The sequence below is a fragment of the Coturnix japonica genome, unplaced genomic scaffold (assembly GCF_054131305.1).
Source record: "Coturnix japonica strain WE unplaced genomic scaffold, WE-NBRP24 Scf117, whole genome shotgun sequence".
Classification (NCBI taxonomy): domain Eukaryota; kingdom Metazoa; phylum Chordata; class Aves; order Galliformes; family Phasianidae; genus Coturnix; species Coturnix japonica.
Window position 1 is genome coordinate 175,818 of NW_028189020.1, and position 27,785 is coordinate 203,602.

Genomic DNA, 27,785 nt, shown 5'->3' on the forward strand with positions numbered 1-27,785 from the left:
CATGGCCGGGCTGCGTGGTGGAGTGCGGGTCTCCGTGTAGCAACGGACGCCTGTGCAGCTGGTCTGACCTCCACCTCCTTGTAGTTGTCGTCCGCTTGCACGGAGTGAATGATGGTCTTCACGTCCCGTTTGCACAGCGGACACTGGGGCCTGGTGCTTGTCCACCGCTGGATGCAGCGGAAGCAGAACTGGTGGCAGCAAGGCATGGCGTATGCTGCGCTGTCCCAGTTCTCCAGGCACACGGGGCAGCGGGTCTCAAACTCTGCCTCCATCCTTCCACCAGCTGCAGTGGGCCAGTGGGAGCGGGAGATGGTAACGTGCTCCCCAGCACTAACGCTGCAGCAGCAGCAGCAGGTGACACGCTGGAAGAGGACAAGAGACATTAGTCAGACTCCGGCCTGGGAAGGGTCCCTCAAGTTGTGCCCCCCCGCTGCCAGTCTCTGTGCCGCCTACCTGTGCTGCTGCACACGCTTTTTTCTCTAGGATGTCCCGTCTGCCTGCTCCCGGCAGGCTCGGGGAAAGAACAAATGGCTCTGAGAAGGCCGCTGGGAGCTGTGCTAACAGCACCCAGAGCACTTTCCAGCACCAAAGCTCGCCCTGTCCACACTCCAGTCCTCGCACACACGCTCGGTCGGAGGCCAGGCACAAACTGCTGGGCTGAGCTGCTGCGCCCGCGTCAAAGCCGGCGTGGCCTATGGGGTCACAATCCGTTGTTGCCTGGTGATGTCTCCAACCATGGCTTGGCCAAGCTGCTGGGCGTCACCTTCGCTTGACCTTCGCTTGGGTACATCACTGCCCGTCTCACAGCGATGCTGCAGTCCACTGCTGGCTCATCACAGTGAGCCGTCCTCACCCGCAGCACGTGCTCCAGCCCCAGCTCAAGTTTCTGGGCTTTTCCCAGTGCCGCTGCCCTCTCCCTTCCCCACATCTCATGTGCTTGGCATGGGTGTTTCCTACCAGAGTGGGGCCTCAGCCATGTGATCCCATGATCCCCCTCAGGTCTCCCTGGCCATTACACACATGCAAAACACGTATGGCGTGTAGTATTCAATAAAAGTTCATGTTTGTCTCTGATAGATGGACGTGATGATCTTAGTGGTGATTTAACACGTCATGGACTTTGAGTGTCCTCTGTTTTCACGCACGTAATGTTCTTGTGTGATCAGTACTTTCTGTCTTTTGTCGCATCCATTTCATTTGTCAAAAGAATTATTAATCCCTCTGAGCAATCTAAGTGTTGCATGGATATGCTATTTGAATTTTTTGGGTGCAATCATTATATTCCTTGTAGAAGGACCATGTATTGAAAAATTTAACTTGAAAGCAAGTTTTTGCAATTACTGTTAATATACACTGTACCAAGTTCTGATTAGATTTAAATGGAACCAATAGTATATGTGGATATTATTTATGAATACTTTAGATATCACATCAATTGACGCTGTGAAGTAGAGCTCATGTATTTGTTGCCCAAGGCATGCATTTGCTGGGTAGTGTTAATATCCATCTTGTACTCCTGAAGAGCTCACTGTTTACAAATGGCACCTGTTCTACTGCTCTTCTGATGGTCTAGAAATGGAATTCAGCTAACTGTAAAGACTGCAAGTACTGCAGTGTTGCAAGGATCGAGTTGCAATGCTTTAATGTAGTAGGTGCCTTCTCTCTGACAGCCTTAAAGTATTTTCTTGTATGTATGTGTCATCTTCTTTCCTGAGAGTTTAAGCTCTAGGGTACAATGTTTTGGAGGTCTTGATGCTCTTTGATACAGATTTGAGAGGGTTTTTGACATTTATTGTTTCTGAAATGGTTTGATCTTGTCTTAGAGAGTCGAATGCCACAAATAGTTAAATACTATCTCCTGTTGCTGAATCAGTGCACCATTTATGGCATCCTGCTGGTTTTTTATTTGTTTTTTAATTTCCTGATTGATCTATACATTATTGCTGCATATGAGCTCACAGATGAGTTAACAGGTGATGAGAACTCTAATGCCGGGCAGGGCATGACTGCTCTTCATCTTGTGTAACAAAACAGGGGCTGCTACTGTGACCTGATTTTTAAAGGATATGTTGAGTGAATAAAAAGATGCCTGAAGTTGAACCCAATAATTGTGAGGAAATAGAATGTATTTTTTTTGTTAATCATCTCTTCCTCATTTTATGAAGGGTATTGGTTTGCCAGATATTTTCAGATTCATTTCAGATAAATGATTTTGTGCTTCTGTCATTTGGTATGTTGATCGCACAGTTTGTTTTGGGGCAGTGCCTTTGCTGAGGGATGGTGAGAGAAAGCACCTCTGGTACTATGTGTTCGTGCCACCTGGTGGCTTTGCTGGGCAGCCTGGGCTTCAGATACACAGTTAAAAACACAGGTGTAAAGTGTCTGTAAAATCCTCTACATTCCAGTACTGTAGTTTTTTTCTACTAACCCAGTGAAAGTTAAACTTTTAGTATATGCAGATCGACTTAAGCTGGTTCTTATCTTTGTTAGCAGTTTTTAGCTTGTGGTTCTTTTGATCTGATATCAATGACATAAGTCAGAGCATTTGTAAATACAGATTCTGAGTGGAATGCACAGATGGTTTGTCTCCAGAACAAAACAAGCCTTCAGTAAAAGGATTTTGTAGGTATTTATAGATAACTATTATCCTGTTGCTAATTACATACTGTGAATTTAAAGTGGAAAATATTCTTTCTTGTCTCACTTAGAATACAAAGAGGTGCCTAATGTTGTGCTGTTTCCCAGCTTCATTAATTGACTTTTTTTTTTTTTTTTTTTTTTTCCCCAGGCGTCAGTATAGGGGTAGGTCCTGTTTAATATCTTTATTGATGATCTGGATGGGGGGATTGAGTGTATCCTCAGTGAGTTTGCAGATGACTCCTCACTGGAAGGAAGTGTTGATTTGCCTGAGAGTAGGAAGGCCTTACAGAGGGATCTGAATTGGCTGGATCAATGAGCTGAAGGCAATTGTATAAGCTTCAACAAAGTCAAGTGCCAGCTACTGCACTTTGATCACAATATCATGCCACTCCATTTTGCAGGCTTGTGGCTAGAATCTAGATTCTGGTGGTGTTCGTTGACAGCCAGATGAATGTGAGCCAGCAGTGTGCCTGGTAGCCTAGAAGGCCTGGCTTGTATCAGAAATAGTGTTGCCAGCAGGACCAGGGAGGTGATAATCTCTCAGTACTTGGCACTGGTGAAGCTGTGACTTGAGCACTGTGTTCATTTTTGGGCCCCCTCACTACAAGAAAGACCCTGGCACATGTTCATAGAATGGTAATGAGGCTGGTGTGGGGTCTGGAGCATAAGTCTTGTGAGGAGCAGCTGAGGAAGCTGGGGGTATTTAGTCCGGCGAAGAGGAGGCTTGGGGGGAGACCTCATTGCTCTCTACAACTTCCTGAAGGGGGGTTGTGGTGAGGTGAGGTTCAACCTCTTTTTGTGTGTAACTAGTGACAGGACAAGAGGGAGTGGCTTAGAGTTGTGCCAGGAGAGGTTCTACTGGATGTTCGGAGAAACAACTTCTCAAAAATAGTCATTAGGTATTGGAAAGGTTTGCCCAGGGTGATGGTGGAATCACCATCCCTGCAGACGTCCAAGAAACGTGTAGATGTGGCTCTGAGGGACATAGTGGGCATGCTGGGAGTGGGTTGATGGTTGAACTAGATGACCTTCAGTGGTCTTTTCCAACCTTAAGTCACAGAATCATAGAACCATAGAGTCATTCGTTCTTCTAAGAACCAGCTACACTCTGAAATGCTATACAGGTTGGTTGGTCCTTCTGATCCTTCTCATTTATGGCTCTGTATTATCTTATCCTCAGTGATCCTGCCGTCCTTCAAGAAAGGTGCTTTAGATATACTTCTGTTATACTTCAGCTTGATTGCTTTAAGTGTATCTCTCAATACCACAGTCCAAGGAAATGTGTGTGTACATTCTTCCGGGTAGATAAATAAATAAAAACACAAAGCATCTCTGAAGCTCGGACTCACTGTGTTTATTAAATGTTTTATTAACTTCATAATGACTCACAAAGAAACATTTTAATTTTGATTGTGTGTTTCTGTCTATGCTCTGATTTCTGTTAAAATCAGCTTTTGGATATGTAGAGGGAGAATTTTTTCGGTGAATAAGTGTGTGTTTAGGGCAGGAATGGATGATCCTTGATTTCACATGGTAGATGTTCTTTACCTGCTCTGTACTCATTTTACAAATCATTTCATGCTGTAACAGTAAACAAATGGTGAATTCTTCATCAGATACGTCTGCTACTGTAAGGTCTTTGTCTGATTTCAAAGTTAAAGTCAGGAGTCAAACTAAAAGAAGAAAAAACTAGTTTGATAAGGACGTATAGAAATTCTGCCTTTCTGTAACACAGCTTTGTTGGAAGTAACCGCGGGAGACAAGTCTCATGCTATCATGGTCAACAAGTCTCGTTTATTAGGTGTTACAGCATCTCATTTATACAATCAGTAATAAGTTCATGCATATTGCAAAAGTAAAGCTCAGGATTGGTGGGTTACACATTACTTCATCTGACCTTTGTGGTTAGTCTTATGGATACTTTTTCTTTGCAGCTCTGTCTACACCTTGCTACACATCTTGCTTTTCCCTCAGGCCGTCCTTGCCTCTAGATACATATTTCGTCTTTAGCTACATACCCTGTCTTTTCACATCCTGATTTCGCCAGAGCTGCTTAGCCCGTGATCGGCCCTAGGATAGACCGTCTTTGTCTTTAATCACGTTCATTCTTTTACAATTTAACTAGTGGAATCTCTTCATGTCCTTTCTCATGAAGCCATTCTGCATAAACATTCTCCACATAGATCTGACCCACATCAGACGCACAGCAGCTCCCGCCCCATAGATCTGACCCACATCAGCCCCAAAGAAGCTCCTGCCCCATAGATCAGACCCACATCAGCCAAACAGCAGCTCCTGTCCCATAGATCGGACCCACATCACCCCCACAGCAGCTCCAGCCCCATAGATCTAGCCCCATCAGACCCACAGCAGCTCCAGTCCCATAGATCTGACCCACATCTACACCACAGCAGCTCCTGCCCCATAGATCTGACCAAAATGTGCCCCAGAGCAGCTCCTGTCCAAGAGATCTGCCCCACAGCAGCTCCTGCCACATAGATCTGACCCACATCTGCCCCACAGCAGCTCCTGCCCCATAGATCTGACCAACATGTGCCCCACAGCAGCTCCTACACCATAGATCTGACCCACATTAGCCCCACAGCATCTCCTGCCCCATAGATCTGACGCCCATCAGCCCCACAGCATCTTCTGTCCCATCGATCTGACCCACATCTTCCCCACAGAGCCTTCTGTCCTAAAAATCTGACCCACATCTGCCCCACAGCAGCTCCTGTCTCATAGATCAGAACAACATCAGCACCACAGCAGCTCCTGCCCCATAGATCTGACCCACATCAGCCACACAGCAGCTCGTGCCCCATACACCTGACCCACATGTGCCCCACAGCAGCTCCTGCCCCATACATCTGACCCAAATGCGCCCCACAGAAGCTCCTGCCTTATAGATCAGACCATCATCAGCCTCACAACAGCTTCTGCCCCATAGATCTGACCCTCATCATCCCCACAGCAGCTCCTGCCCTATTGATCTGACTCACATCTGCCCCACTGCAGCTCCTGCCCCATAGATCTGACGCCCATCAACCCCACAGCATCTTCTGCCCCATCGATCTGACCCACATCTGCCCCACAGAGCCTTCTGCCCTAAAAATCTGACCCACATCAGCCACAGAACAGATCCTGCCCCATAGATCTGATCCCAATCAGCACCACAGCAGCTCCTGCCCCATAGATCTGACCCTCATCATCCCCACAGCATCTTCTGCCCCATTGATCTGATTCTCAGCAGCAACACAGCAGCTCCTGCCCCACAGATATGACCCACATATACCCCACAGCAGCTCCTGCCCCATAGATCTTACCAACATCAGCTCCACAGCAGCACCTACCCCATCGATCTGACCCACATCTGCCCCAAAGCAGCTCCTGCCCATAGATCTGACCCACATCTGCCCCACAGCAGCTCCTGCCCATAGATCAGACCCACATCAGCCCCACAGCAGATCCTGCCCCATAGATCTGACCCTCATCAGCCCCACAACAGCTCCTGACCCATTGATCAGACCCACAGCAGCTCCTGCCTCATAGATCTGTCCCCCCTAATCCCCACAGCAGCTCCTGTCCCGTAGATTTGAACCTCATCAGACACACAGCGGCTCCTGCCCCATTGATCTGACCCACATAAACCCACAGCAGCACCTGTTCCGTAGATCTGACACACATCATCCCCACAACTGCTCCTGCCCCAAAGATTTGATATACATGTGCCCACAGGAGCTCCTGCCCCATAGATCTGACCCAAATCTGCCCCACAGCAGCTCCTGCCCAGTAGATCTGACCCACAGCAGGACCTGCCCCATAGATCTGACCAACATGTGCCCCAGAGCAGCTCCTGCCCCATTGATCTGACCCACACCAGCCCCACAGCAGCTCCTGCCCCATAGATCTGACCCACATGTGCCCCACAGCAGCTCCTGCCCATAGATCTGACCCACATCTGCCCCACAGAAGCTCCTGCCCCATAGATCAGACCCACATGTGCCCCACAGCAGCTCCTGCCCCATACATCTGTCCCACATGTGCCCCACAGCAGCTCCTGCCCCATAGATCTGACCCGCATCAGCCACACAGCAGCTCCTGCCCCGTACATCTGACCCACTTGCGCCCCACAGCAGCTCCTGCCTTATAGATCAGACCATCATCAGCCTCACAACAGCTCCTGCCCCACAGATCTGACCCACATCTGCCCCATAGCAGCTCCTGACCCATATATCTGACCCATATCAGATCCACAGCAAAGCCTGCCCCATAGATCTCAACCACATGAGCCCCACAGCAGCTCCTGTCCCACAGATCTGACCCACATAGGCCCCACAGCAGCTCCTGCCCCATAGATCTGACCCTCAGCTACACCACAGCAGCTCCTGCCCCATAGATCTGACCAAAATGTGCCTTAGAGCAGCTCCTGTCCAAGAGATCTGCCCCACAGCAGCTCCTGCCCCATAGATCTGACCAACATGTGCCCCACAGCAGCTCCTACACCATAGATCTGACCCACATTAGCCCCACAGCATCTTCTGCCCCATAGATCTGACGCCCATCAGCCACACAGCATCTTCTGCCCCATCGATCTGACCCACATCTGCCCCACAGAGCCTTCTGCCCTAAAAATCTGACCCACATCTGCCCCACAGCAGCTCCTGTCTCATAGATCAGAACAACATCAGCACCACAGCAGCTCCTGCCCCATAGATCTGACCCACACCAGCCCCACAGCAGCTCCTTCCCAATACATCTGACCCAAATGCGCCCCACAGAAGCTCCTGCCTTATAGATCAGACCATCATCAGCCTCACAACAGCTCCTGCCCCATAGATCTGACCCTCATCATCCCCACAGCAGCTCCTGCCCCATTGATCTGACTCACATCTGCCCCACTGCAGCTCCTGCCCCATAGATCTGACCCACATCTGCCCCATAGCAGCTACTGCCCCATATATCTGACCCATATCAGATCCACAGCAATGCCTGCCCCATAGATCTCAACCACGTGAGCCCCACAGCAGCTCCTGTCCCATAGATCTGACCCACATAGGCCCCACAGCAGCTCCTGCCCCATAGATCTGACCCTCAGCAGCAACACAGAAGCTCCTGCCCCACAGATCTGACCAACACCAGCCCCACAGCATCTCCTGCCCCAAAGATCTGACCAACATCAGCTCCACAGCAGCACCTACCCCATAGATCTGACCCACATCTGCCCCACAGCAGCTCCTGCCACATAGATCTACCGACATGTGCCCCACAACAGCTCCTGCCTTATAGATCAGACCCACATCAGCCCCACCGCAGATCCTGCCCCATAGATCTGACCCTCATCATCCCCACAGCATCCTCTGCCCCATAGATCTGACCCTCAGCAGCAACACAGCAGCACCTGCCCAACAGATATGACACACATATACCCCACAGGAGCTCCTGCCCCATAGATCTTACCAACATCAGCTCCACAGCAGCACCTACCCCATAGATCTGACCCACATCTGCCCCAAAGCAGATCCTGCCCCATAGATCTGACCCTCATCATCCCCACAGAAGATCCTGCCCCATTGATCTGACTCACATCTGCCCCACTGCAGCTCGTGCCCCATTGATCTGACTCACATCTGCCCCACTGCAGCTCCTGCCCCATAGATCTGACCCACATCTCGCCCATAGCAGCTGCTGCCCCATATATCTGACCCATATCAGAACCACAGCAACGCCTGCCCCATAGATCTCAACACACATGAGCCCCACAGCAGCTCCTGCCCCATAGATCTGACCCTCAGCAGCAACACAGCAGCTCCCGCCCCACAGATCTGACCAACACCAGCCCCACAGCAGCTCCTGCCCCATAGATCTGACCCTCATCATCCCCACAGCAGCTCCTGCCCCATTGATCTGACTCACATCTGCCCCACTGCTGCTCCTGACCCATAGATCTGACCAACATCGGACCCACAACAGCTCCCGCCCCATAGATCTGACCCACATCGGACCCACAACAGCTCCTGCCCCATAGATCAGACCCACATCTACCCCACTGCAGCTCCTGCCCCATATATCTTACCAACATCAGCGCCATAGCATCTCCTGCCCCATAGACCTGACACACATCACCCCCACAGCGGCTCCTGCCCCATAGATCTAGCCCCCATCAGAACCACAGCAGCTCCAGTCCCATAGATCTGACCCACATCTACCCCACAGCAGCTCCTGCCCCATAGATCTGATCCAAATCAGCCCCACACCAGATCCTGCCCCATAGATCTGACCCACATCAGCCCCACAGCAGCTCCTGCCTTATATATCAGACCATCATCAGCCTCACAACAGCTCCTGCCCCATAGATCTACCCCACAGCAGCTCCTGCCCCATAGATCTGACCCTCATCACAGCAGCTCCTGCCCCATTGATCTGACTCACATCTGCCCCACTGCAGCTCCTGCCCCATAGATCAGACCCACATCTGCCCCACAGCAGCTTCTGCCCCATATATCTGACCCACATCAGCACCACAGCAGTTCCTGCCCCATTGATCTGACCCACACCAGCCCCACAGCAGCTCCTGCCCCATAGATCAGACCCACAGCAGCTCCTGCCTCATAGATCTGTCCCCCCTGAGCCCCACAGCAGCTCCTGTCCCGTAGATTTGAACCTCATCAGCCAGACAGCAGCTCCTGCCCCATTGATCTGACCCATATAAACCCACAGCAGCACCTGTTCCGTAGATCTGACACACATCATCCCCACAACTGCTCCTGCCCCAAAAATTTGATATACATGTGCCCCACAGGAGCTCCTGCCCCATAGATCTGACCCACATCTGCCCCACAGCAGCTCCTGCCCAGTAGATCTGACCCACAGCAGCTCCTGCCCCATTGATCTGACCAACATGTGCCCCAGAGCAGCTCCTGACCCATTGATCTGACCCACACCAGCCCCACAGCAGCTCCTGCCCCATAGATCAGACCCACATCTGCCCCACAGCAGCTTCTGCCCCATATATCTGACCCACATCAGCACCACAGCAGTTCCTGCCCCATATATCTGACCCACATCAGCACCACAGCAATGCCTGCCCCATAGATCTCAACCACATGAGCCCCACAGCAGCTCCTGTCCCACAGATCTGACCCACATCTGCCCCACTGCAGCTCCTGCCCCATACATCAGACCCACATCTGCCCCACAGCAGCTCCTGCCCCATAGATCTGACCCACATCAGCCCCTCACCAGCTCCTGCCCCATAGATCTGACCCACACCAGCCCCACAGCAGATCCTGCCCCATAGATCTGACACACACCTGCCCCACAGCAGCTCCTGGCCATAGATCTGACACACATCTGCCCCACAGCAGCTCCTGCCCCATAGATCTGACACACACCTGCCCCACAGCAGCTCCTGCCCCATAGATATGACACACACCTTCCCCACAGCAGCTCCTTCCCTATTGATCTGACCCACATAAGCCCCACAGCAGCACCTGTTCCGTAGATCTGACACACATCAGCCCCACATGAGCTCCTGCCCCATAGATATGACCCACCTCAGCCCCTGCCTCATAGATCTGACCAACATGTGCCCCTTAGCAGCTCCTGCCCCATAGATCTGACCCACAGCATCTCCTAACTCATAGATCTGACCCTCATATGACCCACAGCAGATCCTGCCCCATAGATCTGACCCTCATCAGCCCCACAGCAGCTCCTGACCCATAGATCAGACCCACAGCAGCTCCTGCCTCATAGATCTGTCCCCCCTGAGCCCCACAGCAGCTCCTGTCCCGTAGATTTGAACCTCATCAGCCACACAGCATCTCCTGCCCCATTGATCTGACCCACATAAACCCACAGCAGCAACTGTTCCGTAGATCTGACACACATCATCCCCACAACTGCTCCTGCCCCAAAGATTTGATATACATGTGCCCCACAGGAGCTCCTGCCCCATAGATCTGACCCACATCTGCCCCACAGAAACTCCTGCCCAGTAGATCTGACCCACAGCAGCTCCTGCCCCATAGATCTGACCAACATGTGCCCCAGAGCAGCTCCTGCCCCATTGATCTGACCCACACCAGCCCCAGAGCAGCTCCTGCCCCATAGATCTGACCCGCATCAGCCTCACAACAGCTCCTGCCCCATAGATCTACCCCACAGCAGCTCCTGCCCCATACATCTGACCCACATGTGCCCCTTAGCAGCTCCTGCCCCATAGATCAGAACCACATCTGCCCCACAGCAGCTCCTGCCCCATAGATCTTACACACATCAGCCCCTCACCAGCTCCTGCCCCATTGATCTGACCCACATCTGCCCCACAGCAGCTCCTGCCCCATAGATCTGACCCACATCAGCCCCTCACCAGCTCCTGCCCCATTGATCTGACCCACACCAGCCCCACAACAGCTCCTGCCCCATAGATCTGACTCACACCTGCCCCACAGCAGCTCCTGCCCCATAGATATGACACACACCTGCCCCACAGCAGCTCCTGCCCCATAGATCTGACACACACCTGCCCCACATGAGCTCCTGCCCCATAGATCTGACACACATCAGCCCCACATGAGCTCCTGCCTCATAGATATGACCCACCTCAGCCCCTGCCTCATAGATCTGACCAACATGTGCCCCTTAGCAGCTCCTTCCCCATAGATCTGACCCACAGCAGCTCCTAACTCATAGATCTGACCCTCATATGACCCACAGCAGATCCTGCCCCATAGATCTGACCCACAGCAGCTCCTGCCCCATAGATCAGACCCACATCAGCCCCACCGCAGATCCTGCCCCTTAGATCTGACCCACAGCAGCTCCTGCCCCATAGATCAGACCCACATCAGCCCCACCGCAGATCCTGCCCCATAGATCTGACCCGCATCAGCCCCACAGCAGCTCCTGCCCCATACATCTGACCCACATGCGCCCCACAGCAGCTCCTGCCTTATAGATCAGACCATCATCAGCCTCACAACAGCTCCTGCCCCATAGATCTACCCCACAGCAGCTCCTGCCCCATTGATCTGACTCACATCTGCCCCACTGGAGCTCCTGCCCCATAGATCTGACCCACATCTGCCCCAAAGCTGCTCCTGCCCCATATATCTGACCCATATCAGATCCACAGCAACGCCTGCCCCATAGATCTCAACCACATGAGCCCCACAGCAGCTCCTGTCCCACAGATCTGACCCACATAGGCCGCACAGCAGCTCCTGCCCCATAGATCTGACCCTCAGCTGCAAAACAGAAGCTCCCGCCCCACAGATCTGAACAACACCAGCCCCACAGTAGCTCCTGCCCTATAGATCTCACCCACATCTGCCCCAGAACAGCTCCCGCCCCATAAATCTGACCCACATCTGCCCCACAGAAGCTCCTGCCCCATAGATCAGACTCACATCAGGCACACAGCAGCTCCCGCCCCATAGATCTGACCCGCATCGGACCCAAAACAGCTCCTGCCCCATAGATCAGACCCACATCTACCCCACAGCAGCTCCTGTCCCATATATCTTACCAACATCAGTGCCATAGCATCTCCTCCCCATAGATCTGACACACATCACCCCCACAGCAGCTCCTGCCCCGTAGATCTAGCCCCAATCAGACCCACAGCAGCTCCATTCCCATAGATCTGACCCTCATCTACCCCACAGAAGCTCCTGCCCTATAGATCTTACACACAGCACCCCCACAGCAGCTCCTGCCCCATAGATCTGACCCACTTCTTCCCCACAGCTGCTCCTGCCCCATAGATCTCAACCACATGAGCCACACAGCAGCTCCTGTCCCACAGATCTGACCCACAGCACCCCCACAGCTACTCCTGCCCCATAGATCTGACCAACATCTACCCCACAGCAGCTCCTGCCCCATAGATCTCACTCACATGTGCCCCAGAGCAGATATTGCCCTATAGATCTGACCCACAACTACCCCACAGCAGCTCCTGCCCCATAGATCTGATCCACATCAGCCCCTTCCTCATAGATCTGACCCACATGTGCCCCTTTGCAGGGGGGCTCCTCTGCCTGGTGGTCATGGCGGGCCCCCTCCTCCTTCTCACTCCTAGGGCCCCCAGTTCCATCCTCCCGCCTGAAACAGGGAAAACTTCTACCCTAGCCCTCTTAGCTGCCGACATGGCTGCTAACTGCCACAGCTGTCAGAGGCGAGTGCGTTGCGCGCGGCAGCGGTGACCAAGGTGACGTGGAGAGGGTTCTAAAATGGCGGCCGCACTGCTGGCACTGGTGTTCCACATAGGATGAGGAGGGGGCTGGTAATAGCAGGACAAGGGGAAACTGATTTAAGTTGAAAGAGGGAAGATTTAGGTTGGATGTTAGGGGGAAAGTTGTTTACTAGGAGAGTGGTTAGGCCCTGGAACGGGCTGCCCAGGGAGGTTGTGGATGCCCCGTCCTTGGGGGTGTTCAGGGCCAGGTTGGACAGGGCCCTGGGCAACCTGATCTAGTAAAGGTGTATGTTTGGTGGCCCTGCCAGGCAGGGGGGTTTGTTCTTCATGATCCATGATGTCCCTTCCAACCTGGGTCATTCTGTGACTCTGTGATACTGGTGTGTGGCTGTTTGTCCCAGCGCGCTGACCTTTTGTCTTCAGGTTCACCAACAAGACTGTAACTGATTTATGGAGGAGGCAAGTGATGGGTGCTACTGTGTGACAATCAACATCATTTTGTGGACTTTTGAAAGCACCTTCCTCCAGAGCTGTTCACCTCCAGAAGAGGGTGCTCAGAAGTGTTTACTGGCAGAAGATCTGGCTCCAGCTTGGTATGGGAAAACTGGGGAATGATACCATCGTGTCCTGTGAAGAACAAGAAGCAGGTGGGCGTCCCTGCTCCCTCTTGTCTGCTGGCAAGGTCCAGATGAGTTCCCAGAGCCAGAAGCTGCCATTCCAAGGAGAGCTGACTCAAACATTTTGGATTTGAGCTGTCACACCAAGGAGAGCTGACTGAACCACGTTGGACTTATTTGTAAGTTTATACTATCATTGGAAACTGTTGCCGTGGTCACAGTCATCGTCAGCGGAACAACAACTCCTGATGACCCACCACTACTGAAGATCAATGACTGAACTACTAAACACGTCAAATCCATGGTGGCGACTCTCTCTCCCTCTTGCTTCCTATAAAGACTCCTTGATTCTTTTTCCTGTCTTTTCTATTGCCCGCCTTCCCTTCCTAATCACCCTAAATCGTAATAGCGTCCGTCCTCCAACATTTGAACCATGCTCAGGCATACACGTATGGACCTCCTCTCCTTCCTATAAATTGGAGCAGGACAGAGAACCACAAGGATTGTCAGCTCCCAAGTCATACAAGTATTGCACACAACACAGATAACTTCATCTGTTGGCCCCGCTGTCTCTGCATACCACCAAGCGAGGACCTGCAGTGCCCAGGCGAGACGATGTGCCTGGCAGTGCAAAGCCAGCCCACGTGTGTGCAGATGGCAAGGAGCGTGTGGCACTGTGCACCGACAGCCCTTGCCTGCCCAGGACTGCGTGTGGAGGGCGTTCTCCACTGCAGCCCTGCCCAACAGTCAGTAGGGGTGTGCGGCCATGATGGCAGTAATGAACAAACTGCTGCTTCACAAAGATCTTGGCCCGATTAGAAATCTTTGAGTAGTGCTGTTACAGCAGACAGAATGTGATAAGCGCAAGTAGTCTCCTACACTTCACATCCTTGCTACTTCATTCTGGGTGTTGTCACTGAGCAGCATCTAACACAAGTTCTGCCCTGGTCAGCTGGCTGCCTTAGCTTGAGCCCTGATGGCAACGCTATGACGTGATGTTAGTATTGCTGTTTTCTCCTCGTCAGAATACTCTGCCTTTTGAAGGAAGCAGCTTCTTGGTTATTTTGTTTTGTTGTTGAACTTTATTGAATTAATTTACAATATCTATATTCCATATAGTTATAGATGTTTTGAATATGATCATCTGTGGTGCTGAGAATTTTTGTAGAAAAGGTATACTCAGTTCAGAAGGTGTAATAAGGATGTTAAAGAAAGAACCCCCTGTTGTGTTGACCAGTGATGATGCTCCCACCCCCTGACCAATGGTGGAGAGGAGCATGAAGAGAGAGGTGGTGCTGGGGGGATCTTGGGGCTGCTGGGCCTGTCATACTTTTTCCAGGCAGAGGTTTTACAGGTGTTGCCCCCATGCCGACCCTGTGGGGGGGGGCACTCCCACATCCTGAAGGATGGAGGAGAGGAGCGGGAGGGCAGAGTTGGTGCTGTGGGGGGCTGGGAGCTGTGGGGCCTGGTATGCTTTCCCCTGGCTGTAGTTTTCTGGGTGTCGGATGATGCCCTCAAACTGCCACCCTGTGGGGGCTGCTCCAACCTCCTGAAGGATGGTGAAGGAAAGTTGGTGACAGTTCCTGGGGGGGACAGGGGGCTGCTGGGCCAGTTGGCTTCCCCGAGGCAATGGTCGTCTGTCTGTTGGATGATGTCCCCAGGTCTATACTCTGCTGGGGTCGCTTCCATCCCCTGATGGATGGTGGAGGGGAGGGTGAGGGCAGAGATGGTGCTGGAGGCTGACAGGCCTCTCAGGCTTCCCTGAGGCAGTGGCTGCCTGCGGATGACACTTTGAGGGAGCCACTGCCAACCCCTGAAGAATGGTGGTGGGGGACAGGAGGGTGGTGTTGATGCCAGGGTGCTGCTGTTTGGGTGCCAGCCGATGACTGCAAGCTTCCAAACCAGGTGGGTCCCTCCTGTCCCCTGAAAGAGGTGTTGATGCCCAAGGTGGATAGGGGCCACTGGGCATGATGTACTTCCCAGGGGCCACGGAGCCTGGGCTGGTGGGCTACGGGGGCTGCACTGGGGGCAGCTGAGCCTGACAGCCGTCAGGCCTGGCAGGGGCCGCTCTGGTGGTGCTCTGCGGCTGGTGGGCAGATTGTCACTGCACAGGCACCGGTTGTTTGTGCCACGTCTTTTCTGTCCGGCGCACTGAGGCGAGCAAGCTGTTTGTCCAAGCGTGAGGTGTTGCTGCGGGCAATATGCTGGACTGCAGCATCTTCAGCAAGGCGCCTGCAGGGAGAGAAACGTGCTGAGGGCACAGGAGAACCCCCTGCTCTCCTTCCTCACAGTGCATGATAGAGTCACTCTCAGCTCCAGGCCTGTCTCAGGCCCAGCAGTAAGAACATGCAGCAGGAATGGCAAGGCCAGTTAAATGTCTGACAGTGTCAATCTCAGACAGTGTTAGGCAACAACTAACTGGCTTCTCTATGCTGCTTTAACTAGAAATGCCTCCTTGCTCACAGGATCCCTATAGTAAAGAGAGGGGGCAGGATGGGGTTGGGGGTGAACAAGAACTCACTGGTTTATCTGCCTCCGTTGTCGGACAAGACGATAGCACGAAAACATTGCCATCAGCATGGTAACGAAGATAGCCACACCAAATCCCAGGCAGTACTTCTTGATAAAATTATTGTCTGCGGCATTTGCGTGTTCCTCACCATCCGCACCTGGAAAAACAATCTGGATCTGTTTCACCAGCTGCTGCTTTGAGTGACATGGACAAGAACAACCACAGGAAGGATCCCGCTCCGGGCTGCTGCTGTGCCTGGTGGCTCAGGGGAAGCACAGCAAGCTCTGGAATGCAGGGTCTGTGCACAGACCAACTAACACAACTAAGGATTTAGCACGGCCTTCCCTGGAGGCACTTCTGCAACCAAAGAATGAGAACTTTTCACCACACACTGCAGCTTACCTAAACGCATAACGGCATCACTGAATGGGACCAGGGCATTGTGCGAGGGCAGGGCACACACACACAGGTGTGCATTCTCACTCACACCTGCAGACGCGCCTGGCTGACATTAGGACTGTGAGCTGGCATCTCTCAAAGGAAGTAAAATCTCATGACATGGTATGCTGTAATTTCTCTCTTCCTTAGGGACCTGCAGTGACTGGAAGGGGCTCAGGTGATGACATGGCACTCAGACCTGGGTCAAAAGTTGCAAAGCTGCAGAGAAGCCAGGTGGGCAGTTGGCTGGCACTCAGCAGCTTTCCAGATACTCTCTCCAGGCCATGTAAAACAATCTTCAGAGAAGGCATAGAAGAACATTTGGCCCCTCAAGGTTTTTTTAGTGGGGAGATCTCTGATGTATGGAGACAAAGTCAACGGGATGCTGGGAGCATGCAGCACCCAAGAAACAGTGACTACCCAAGCTTCTCATGGAGAAGAAATCACCAGGCAGTGAAAAGATGAACCCCTCCTGAACTTCCACAACCAAATATGAGCAAAGATCATGAGATGAAGACTGGTGACTTACGTCTGGCATCCACCCCAGGCTCAGGGACGCGACTTTGCTTTCGAAATGCACCAAAGGGGCCTGCAGGCACAAGAGTGATCAGACACAGGTGAGGAGAGCTTCCGCTGTGCACTGGGGTCTGCCTTGTTTTTTTTCCTGCAGTGACCTGTGAGGACTGGCTGCAGGTCAGGGAATGACATGGCCCAAACAGCAAAGGAATAGGAGCAAAGACCGGCAAGGGCCGCCTTCCCACTGAAATGTGACAATTCTCCAAGTAAAGAAATGCTAATGACTGATCTGTGTACGACCTTCAAAGCACAAAGAGACTTGAAAGACCTTTGGAGAGCCTTACGTACCCAAATAAGCTATTATAGCACTAATTTTTTGACTTCCAAGGAAACAGACACTCACAACTTACCTCGGAGTTTCCCCTGAGGCACAAAAGCAGTCTCCTTCCAGTCATCTGAGGAAGGAGTACCAATGTCATCATCTAGAAGAAAGAACAGAAGAGGGATGTTCCCATTGCATGCTGTGATCTTCCTCTCCCTTAGTGACAGGGAAGGGGCCAGGGAAGGGACAGGTAACAGGATGGGAGACTCAGGCCTTGATCGCCAAAGCTATAGAGGGGCCAGGGTGACCTGGAGCCTAGCACTCGGCAGCTTTACAAATGCTCCCTCCTGGCCACATGCAGCACCCCTCCGGGACCGCGTGGAAGAGCATACAAAGAAAAGGTGTCTGAAACACACTGGGCTACAGCTGGGGGTCTCTGTTGGGAACCAGGATTTTTCTATGGGGAGCATCAGGCAGCTGGAGCAGAAATGCTCATGCTTTTCCCAGCACACACCTTCCACGTTCTCCCCTGGGACACCCCCAGGATGAAGAGCATGCTCCAGCCATCCAGCGGCAGAGCCGTGGGAGCGCAGGGCTTCCTCATGCCCTTGCCCAGCTCCTGTGGTGCTGCCTGTCCTTCTTTTCCAATACCCCCCCGCCCCCATCGAAGGCAGCCTTAGGGCTATAAGGCACAGAGCCACTGGAACCAGAACCTGGGCTTCTCACTCTCATTTCCGCTTATTTTTTACCCCATCTCTGCCCACCCACCTGCTCCTGCTGCTCGCCCTGGAGCAGCACAAGTCTCCTGACAACACATGGCTATCAGTAGGAGGACGGCAAGGCAGGTGGGGGCCGTGGCCCCCAGTACTCGTGCCATGCTGCTACCACCACTGCTACAGCCACAACGAATGCTGCTATTGGGGCACAGAACACCTAGAGCACGCAGCTGGGCATTGTGATCTTGTGGCACAAGGCAGCAATGTGGCAGGGCATAGTGACCTCACATCCCCAGGCTGCAGGCTGGGCCTCCCCACGGGCTGCTCCTCCTGTGCAGCAGGGCTGCATAGAGTGGGTGCTTGTGGCACCCCTTAGTGGGTGAGTGCCAGGCTGCTGGGGAAGAATTACTGGGAGCGTGTCCCACTGGGTAGATCTGTTCCACCGCAAGGACCAGGCTCCCCCTGGGCTTGTTATGGACGCTGAGGATTCCCAGTCATCTAGAGCAGCAGGAGACCATGGCAGATATTTTCACATTTACATTGTGGAAATATATTATTGTGGAATGGTTTGGGTGGGAAGGGACATTAAAGACCCAGAGACTCTGTCAAAGGATAAAGAAAATCGCTCCAGTGTTGTTTTTACTGCTTTGTGCAAATCAAAAGATTGCATTTTGTCTTTTAATGGCCAAAAAAGCCATTTCTTCAGGGACATTGTATTTGTTGTCACAGACTCTAACAAAAATGCAAACTGAGCTTTATCTGTAGCATCAATACTTTAGTATTTCGTATCTTGTATTTGACAGTTCCCTCCCAGCCAGTTGCCCGTGCCTTTCTCTCAGCCCATGAGAGCACCACTTACTGCCTCTGGGAACTTGGAAACTGGCAGCATGATGGCCAGCACACACACAAGGTGCTCGTGACGCAGCTCCAGGCGGCTCTCCTGAGGCCCAGCTTCATTTCACGGCCACTCACGCTCTGCTGCTGGACATTCTGCAACGGAAAAGCCACCGGATGCAAATCCCATCCCTCACAGATGGTGTCAGACCCCTGCTCTCATGGCAGTCACCACCGCCCGGCATTGGGCAGCGCTTCCACTGCCCTTGCTCCTGCCACAAGACACCAACGTCTGCTTCTAGTTCGGCTCCACCATGGGATCCTGTTTGCAACAGAAAAACACACGGAGGCTGCCAGCCACTGCAACATGCGCTGTGAAACCCCTGGCACTGCTGAGTCCCATGAGCAGAGGAGAGAAGCGTCTGCCTGCCATGGACGGGCTGCGACGGGATTGAATCCTGCCTTCCAGTCGGGAGAGCCTCCCTGGGGACCCAAAGACTTACGGCAGCGCCAACACAGCAGGCAGAAACGCGACGTGCTCCTGACTGCCCGCACTGTTCAAAGCTCCCTGACTTGCGGAATCAAACTCTATAATCCAGAGATGGGTTATAAAGCAGGTATGTTTTATTCCAGCGCTGGGTGCAAGGGGGATAGCTCCTCCAAACTTGCACACCAACTTGTAAAACCGTGATACAGATATAGGTACACCTCATGCATAGTCAATGATTTCCCGTAATTCTAACATGCATCCCTTAATTCTAATACACATTCTTTATCATGCAGACCCCCTCTTGTTATTGCCCATCTTGTCAGGGAGATGCAAATATCAAAAGAGGAGTTGCAACACCTAATCCCCTTCTCGCCAGGTGTCTCAGGGAGTTCTCACTCCTTAATCTTCATCCTTCCTGCTCTTCCAGACGCACTGTCTCCATTCCTTGTTATTCTAACTAAATCATTTTCTGTAAACTACCTTTAACTATCCCCCTTTTAGCCCCCCTTTATTCTGAATTCCAGCAGAGCATCTGTTTTCTGCTTCCCTGTTCATCCCTCCCTCTCCCTCTCCCTCCCTCCGCCCTATGACGGCAGCCCTTCAAAGCAACCAACACAACCACACCAAACCGCAGCCCGGACTCGTCCCGCTCACTGCAATCCAGACCCACTCCATCCGTACAAACCTTCATCCACGCCGTTTCTTAACCGGGCCTCGGCGCCACCCGGATCTTACAGCCAGCGAGCGGCCGGCAAACGAACGGCCGTCTTCCTCTTGGTGCCGCACAGCCCAGCACGGCCGGAGCCGCACCACACGATCCGGGCCGGGGCCGGCTCAGGCTCTGCCTCCAGGCTTTTGGGGCCGGCCAGGTGACTCCGCAGCACAGCGAGACCGTGGAGCCGCCCGGGAGCCGCCTCTGGGTGCCGGCAGCGCCGCGAGCTCCTCCCCCGACAGCCCCTCTGTGCCCCCGCACCGAGGCCCGACCCCGTTCGCAGCACAGAGCCCGCTCCTCCCGGCCCCGCTCATGGCCGCCATGGCCCGGAAATGCTCTCCGCCGCCTGCAGGAAGCACTTCCTGTCACTGTCACGTGGCTCAGGCCGGGCTGGGGCCTGTTGGGGGGGGGCAGCTGCCAGATCTTCTGCCAGTAAACACTTCTGAGCACCCTCTTCTGGAGGTGAACAGCTCTGGAGGAAGGTGCTTTCAAATGTCCACAAAGTGATGTTGATTGTCACACAGTAGCACCCATCACTTGCCTCCTCCATAAATCAGTTACAGTCTTGTTGGTGAACCTGAAGACAAAAGGTCAGCGCGCTGGGACAAACAGCCACATACCAGTATCACAGAGTCACAGAATGACCCAGGTTGAAAGGGACCTCATGGATCATGAAGAACAAACCCCCCTGCCTGGCAGGGCCACCAAACATACACCTTTACTAGATCAGGTTGCCCAGGGCCCTGTCCAACCTGGCCCTGAACACCCCCAAGGACGGGGCATCCACAACCTCACTGGGCAGCCCGTTCCAGGGCCTAACCACTCTCCTAGTAAACAACTTTCCCCCTAACATCCAACCTAAATCTTCCCTCTTTCAACTTAAATCAGTTTCCCCTAGTCCTGCTATTATCAGCCCTTTCCAAGAGTTTACTCCCCTCCTGGCAGTAAGTTCCCTTCAGGTACTGAAAGGCTGCAATGAGGTCACCCCGCAACCTTCTCTTCTCCAGGCTGAACAAACCCAACTCCCTCAGCCTGTCCTCATAGGGGAGGTGCTCCAGCCCCCTGATCATCTTCGTGACCCTCCTCTGGGCCCCTTCCAACAGCTCCATGTCTTTTTTGTACTGAGGGCTCCACACCTGGACACGGTACAACAGATGGGGCCTCACAAGAGCAGAGTAGAGAGGGACGATCACCTCCCTATCCCTGCTGACCACCCCTCTCCTGATGGAGCCCAGGATCCCATTTGCTTTCCGGGCTGCCAGAGTGCACTGCTGGCTCGTGTTAAGTTTCTCATCCATCAGGACCCCCAGGTCCTTCTCTGCCGAGCTGCTCTCAAGGACCACTCCTCCCAGCCTGTACAGGTGCCTGGGGTTCTTCCAACCTAAGTGCAAAACCTTGCACTTTGCCGTGTTGAACCTCATTAGGTTCACTCAGGCCCACCTTTCAAGCCTGTCAAGGTCCCTCTGAATGGCATTCCTTCAACTGCACCACTCAGCTTAGTGTCATCATGCACACACACCCATGTGGACAAATTCTGTATAATCATCTCCTCACTCTGGTGATAAAATCTCCCCGAAGAAGGATCCTGCAGCTCCACCATGGCACCTTCTAACTGAGGAAGAGGACCTTTGGTGAAGAAAAGAGCACTTGGGCAGTATGAGTCTCCAAGCACATGTGCTTCGCGTCTCCAGGCTGCTGCTGAGAACCAAAGGTGCTGTAAATCCATATAACTACCTTCACTTTTGCAGTATGACTGAATTAGGCACAGAAATATGGATAAAAGAGGCATTAAAATCAGAGCAGTTGGCCTTCAAGGCACACAGCTTTCAAAATGTCTTGGAGAGCAGAGCAAACTCTTTGCAAGTAACTATTACCACACAGTTCCATTTGGCTAAGTCAAAACATGTGCATTCTATTCGAGTATGATGTTCTTTACATGCAGTTTATAACTGTAAAAAGGTATGTTTCAACTTGGGGAGAGGGGAGCTGTGGTGAGAGCCATGGTTTGGAATCCTTCAGGGCCAGCATGCTTATCTGTGAGTCTGAGGGAGACGCCTCCAGGCCAAAGCAGGTGCTACAGAGAGAAAGGTTTGACACAAATGGTTTTATTTGACTGCTAGAGACAAATGAGTAGGAAGAAGCTATGATTTCTTTGCTGACTGCTGGTAAATCAGAACTGCAGACTGTAGGAGAGCTTAAAGGAGCAGTAGTAGGAGTGTGAATGAATGCTCTCTGTTCTGCACTAGGATGGATGTGTGACCAGCATGACATACCAATCTTCCACTCCCAAATCATGCTTTCCTGGAGGGCCTTCAAAACACTCTCACTTAGCCAAAAAAGACACTTTCTGGGCAGGGAAGGTCCCCAGAATGCCCATAGCCCCACCTGAGCACCTGACACTGGCACTCTGTGCCTGCCTCACTGAGCCTCTTTGTATTTTCACCTCTGCCCAGCATCATGTAGAAGGGCTGCCAAGGGCTGTGTGCCTGCGTGCTCCCCTTGTGACAGCATTGTGTTGTAGGTGCCAACAAAGGGAAAGCACGGACAGTGCAAAGTAGCTGATAATTGCATTAAATGGGACTGTTTTGGCAGCACTTTGATTGTGTGCTGAACATACTTACACGGATCTTCATTAATTTAGGGGCTGAAGAGAGGCTGCAGCTCATTGCACAACATTCAGAGGTTCCCTCCCACATGCAAACGCATCTTTTGAAAAGCCAAGCCTTGATCTCGTTTGAGGTACCTTAGAAAATGTAACTGCAGTGGATCTGCTGAAGCTGAATTACTTGTGGAGAGAACATATTACATGTCTTCCCTTAGATCTAGTCACTAGTTATCTCACATGTGCTGTTGTATTAGACAGAAAAAGCACAAAATGGTGTACTTCCTCTTGTTCCAAAGGAAGTGACAGTCGTTATTCTTTCCAGCAAATGTAATTGCATCAATTGTTTCTCACACAATACTCACAATTAAGGTTTCCAAAAGAACAGCTAAACTATAAAGCAGAGGGGAGCTGTTATTCACAGGTGTTGGATTAGATCTAATTTATGAGTGTAGCAGAAGCTACTTAGATGCGGGTGCTTAAAGCACATTCCTTCCTCCTATATTCTGAAAGAATACTTAGACCACTCAAGGATATTTCAATACCCTGAGCTTTTCCTGGAAATGCTTGAATATGGCGTAGGCAAACGAGAGATAAAGGAGAATCTTATAGCACAGGCAGATGACTAATGATGGTGCAAGCCATAAAAAAACACAGGACTACTAACAAGGGAATGGAGATCAGCTGAGTAACCAAAAGAACAGGGTTTCAAATATTCATTTTTACACAAATGCAATTGTGATAGAGTAGGTGCATTATTCCGAGGGAAGGCAGAAAGTGAGATAGAGTAAAAGCTCTGCACTGTGCTGGTCACAGCACATTCAGCATTTTGCAAGCAGCTCCCAGCTGCATAGAATTGAGCAACACACCCATGAGCAGCCCACAGCACTGGAGGTGCTGCTGCCCTGCTGTCACCTACAGGTTGTGCTTAACAGTACTACTATATGTGAATACTTATGCTGCAGCTCTCTCCAGCTCCTCCAGATCTGAGCAAGACTGGATCAAAGAAGGGTAAGGTGCCCTGTTTTTTGAGGCAGCAAGGTTTTTTATTCATAGGGGAAAAGAGGTGTAGTCCAACATGAACATGTGCCTCTAAAATCGTTGTCAGTCTTCAAGGGAGGGAGCTGGAATTTCATCTGATTAATTTTTCCCCACTCTCAGTTCTCAGGAGGGTCACCGGCTGAGGAACTGGCAAAACTCTTTTCCCATTTTGTTTTCAACCTTTACCTTTTGTCAGCTCACTCTGCATCTTCTAGATCCCAGCCACCCCCAGTTTCCAAACACACCACCTTCTCACCCATCCTCTGCTCATACATGAGGTACCGCCAGCTGATGTTTATTCAGCTCAGAGAACAGCAGCGTATCTAACGGTCTTTAGTTATTAACACAAAAATCTTACCATGTGCTCACACCAAGACAATCTGGTACCATCACCCTTTCAGGTCATGCAGCAAAGCACTTGTTTGACTGCTTTTGAAAGATTCTTTTTCTTGCACTATCCCCTCAATACTCTTCATGTTATCTAGATGAGAACAAGCCACATCTGCTTACATCTCCTTCCAGATGTAACAGCCCTGGCAATCGTAAGGCATACTTCCTGACTGCACTGCTGCAACCAGCATTACACATACAGTATTGCATAATGTAGCCAAGTGTGGGAACAACCACACAGCCACAGGCAAGCTGTCACCTCAAAAGGAAAGTTCGTTCATGTTTTTCATGGCGCTGGGACTGCAGAGTGCATAAGTGAATTCAACATTCTCTGTATTATTACCAGAATTCAACAGGGATGGAACCTTTACAGCACAAATAATTTTGTTTGAGCACAGGCTTTGAAGACTATAAACTATTTGACCATTGCACGAGTTAGAAAATAAATTCTAAGTCTTGAAATATTCTCTACATACTTAGGAGTAAAATGCCCTACATTTTGAGCAGTTCTGTTGGCAACACTGTGAGGTTGCTACCTCTGGCTTTGCACGGGCTCTTGAACCAGGAGGAGGATCTGTGCTCTTGTCCACTTAGAGAGCATTTGTGCTTTTTCTCATGAGTTTCCATTCTTTCCATGCTAAAGAGGGAAGGAGATGTGCCTGTAAACATGTTGTAGTTTAAACCTTCTGGTGCTGCACGCAGGTGCTGTGGGAGGGATTACCTTGTTTGTGGCAGTCTGGGCTGGGGGTGTATTTGTGTGAAGATCTGCAAGGTGATATTTGCTCCTCCCAGACTTCTTATGGGACATGCACGCATGCAAGCAAATATGTAAAAGAAAACCCACTTCAGGTGTGTTGCATTGCTCCAAAGGAGTGTAAGAAAGGAAAACACCAGTTACATAATAGAAGTATTCTCAAGAAGGAATTGTTTAATCACAAACACCTTTCAGTCTTAATAAAACTAAATTAGATCTTCTCTAACAGATCAGCATTTTATCCACAGTTGTTATACACACAAATAAAGAGAAAAAAGTAGATTATCATTTTAAAATGTAGCATTGCTATTATAAAAGAAAGGCTGGATGTTCTGCTGGTACAGCTTCTCCCTCACAGTTTAGCATTAAACTGTGTCAGCATCTTCTCTAGCTTCAATGCTAGTGCCATGTTACATTTAATCCTTAATTTTCCTGACATGAAGGCCATGGTTGGCTTTAGTTTACCTAAAAAGAAGACACAGAATCATCAGGAAAAGGAAAGGAACTGGAGATTGCGATATCATATAGTAGTTACTTTGCTACCAAGTTCTACTGTAAAAGCATCAGAAAAGAGGTTCAACAGATTGACTGGATGCTTTCTGAAGCTACGCTCTGAAAAGTTCAATAGCTACTGAACAAAGCAGTAGATATTTTTATTATAAAATCATGGACTCACAGAGTGACTTACGTTGGAAGGGAATTTAAAGGCCATGCACTTCCAGCTACAGCTCATCCAATTCCAAGACCACAAAGAGAGGTGAGCCTGTCAGCTCATCCATCAGCAAGATGTTTCCTGCCACCAGTAGCTGCCTCAGTTCTGCCAAACCCGTTTGTTACTCACCAGTGAACATCTTCACAAAGTCGCCACTCGACATGCTCATCACAACATCAGCTGCTGCAGGAGGCTTCCCAAACCCAGCACTCCCACTGCTGGTTTTCAGGACAAGGTACCAAGTGCCTCCTTCATCACCTGAGTGGAACAGGGAGAACCTGTGGCAGCACCACAAGGACTGATGTGCCCTGCCCTTCGCTACCCCCGCCTGCTTTTCTCTCCCATCTTCGTGCTAGACGTGCTGGAGGTGCTGTGCCAGAAGCTGCCCCGCGCTCTCTGTGCAGACAAGGTCAGCCCCAGCAGATGCCCCACAGTGCCACAGTGTCAGGGGACAAGGCAGTGGCTGCTGGTGGAGCTGGAGGCAGCAGGGGTTTGGAACAGAACTACCATGCTGACCCTGTGCAGCACGGCCAGCAGGGTGACACAGCAGAAATGAAACACCAGGAAAACACACCACAGTCCCCAAAAGAGCAGCACATGCTGCTGATGCAGAAAGCATCTCCCTGTGACAACAGCAGCAGGGTAAATCCCACATGTGCTGAAGTTGGCTCTGAAAGGCAGCATCTTATAGAGCACACCCAAAGATGTCCCTGTTCCTAGACCAGTTATAAAAGACAAGTATTTACATGTGAAAATACAGACTGACTCTTGCTAGAAAAGTGAGCATTTGAGAATTTTACAAGTGATGGTCTTACCTGACAATTCAAACTGAAAGACGCCCTGCGTGGATTTCACTATTTCTTTATTGAGTTCTCCCTGAATAACTCTGAATGTTTCTGCAACAGGCCCCGCTGAAGCTGATTCTTTATTAAGCTTGGCTCCACCTGATGCCTGTGAAGCACCTAAAAGAAACAGATGGATTCTCTGTAAAATGCTGGAACACTCTATCTCACTTATCTTTCTAAGAATATATATGTTTTCAGCAGTTCTTCTGCAAAAGCTTCTAAGGTGTGAATCAATTCACTACTTTAATCAGCAACTTTCTACACTGCAGTGAATGTGCTCATTTAACATTAAGAAAGAGCATTTGCAATTTATAAGGCATGTAATGCTTAGCAGCCCCTAAAAGCCATGCAGAAGGTCAGTGTATCAGGAAATAATTATTCTACTCAGTGAATTGCTACTGTGTTGGAGATCTGGGCTGTTGGCAGTATCAGTTCCTGGCTGAAAAGTCTAAGTGCGCACTCACAAATAGTATTTTCAAGGGAACTGGGCTCTTTTCAAACTTAGCCTCTTTCTTTCCTACATTTGTTTTGGCACTCCTATAAAACATATTCAGTATTCCTATTTGCCCTCCAATAGAAACATCACTATTCTGAAAAAGTGAACCTGATGCTTTTGTAAAAAAACAACTTCTCTATTTCATCTTGTAGACATTCACATCATGTACGACTGTGAGTACTTCATGTAGGAATAGAAGCTTCTCAAGTTCTCACACTGCAAGAAAGATGTAACACTCCTGCAAAATATGCTGATTGCTTGTGATTTTTTTACAGCAATATTTACTCATAATCTTCATGCCACTTAACTCTGGTGGTAAAAAGCAAAAAGGTTGTTCAAAACAAGGTGCTGATTATGAACTGTGAAAGTTGCAGTCACTTAGTGCAGACACTAAAGTCACTTCCATAAATCAAACAGCCCAAATACAAGAGATTTTGCCACATAGCTTGAATGTAGTCCAAAAGTAACTTGAAATAGAGGAGGCATTCATTATCATCACAAATAATCGACATGTACATGCAGAGGTTGCCCTTCCACGGCCTTCTGATTATGTGGCTGTCATGTCAGTTTCAGCATCCAAGAAGAAGTCAGGCATTAGGGGGTGACCTAAAGGGGAGTTGAACAATAACAGTAAGCCCAAGTAAGGGTGAACAGCACAAACAGGAATCCATTCTGAAGGCAACAGCACCTCAATTTACCAGTAAATGAACTACAGGTTGAAAGAAGACGAGGTGACATGTTTAGGTTCTGGTACATTTAAAATCAGACCCAGAAGCCTCTTACAAATTCAGTCAGAAACATCTGAAGATGAAGAAACACTATCTCACTATTTGGTAAATAGTAATACATGCGCTTGTGGTGCAGGTCTATTTTCTTTTTGCTAATGGGTTTAAAATATATATATATTTTTTATTATATAAATATATATATATATATATATATTTATA

General features: G+C 50.6%; 1 long non-coding RNA gene across 1 annotated transcript; it reads right to left on the reverse strand.

Moving 5' to 3' along the window:
* Positions 1 to 24,960: 24,960 nt before the first annotated feature.
* On the reverse strand, positions 24,961 to 27,206 carry LOC146751184 (uncharacterized). The gene is made up of 3 exons (XR_014941808.1): positions 26,313 to 27,206; positions 25,627 to 25,755; positions 24,961 to 25,250 (listed from the first exon to the last, which is right to left on the reverse strand). It is a non-coding gene; the product is annotated as an uncharacterized LOC146751184 (long non-coding RNA).
* Between the last annotated feature and the right edge of the window lie 579 nt (positions 27,207 to 27,785).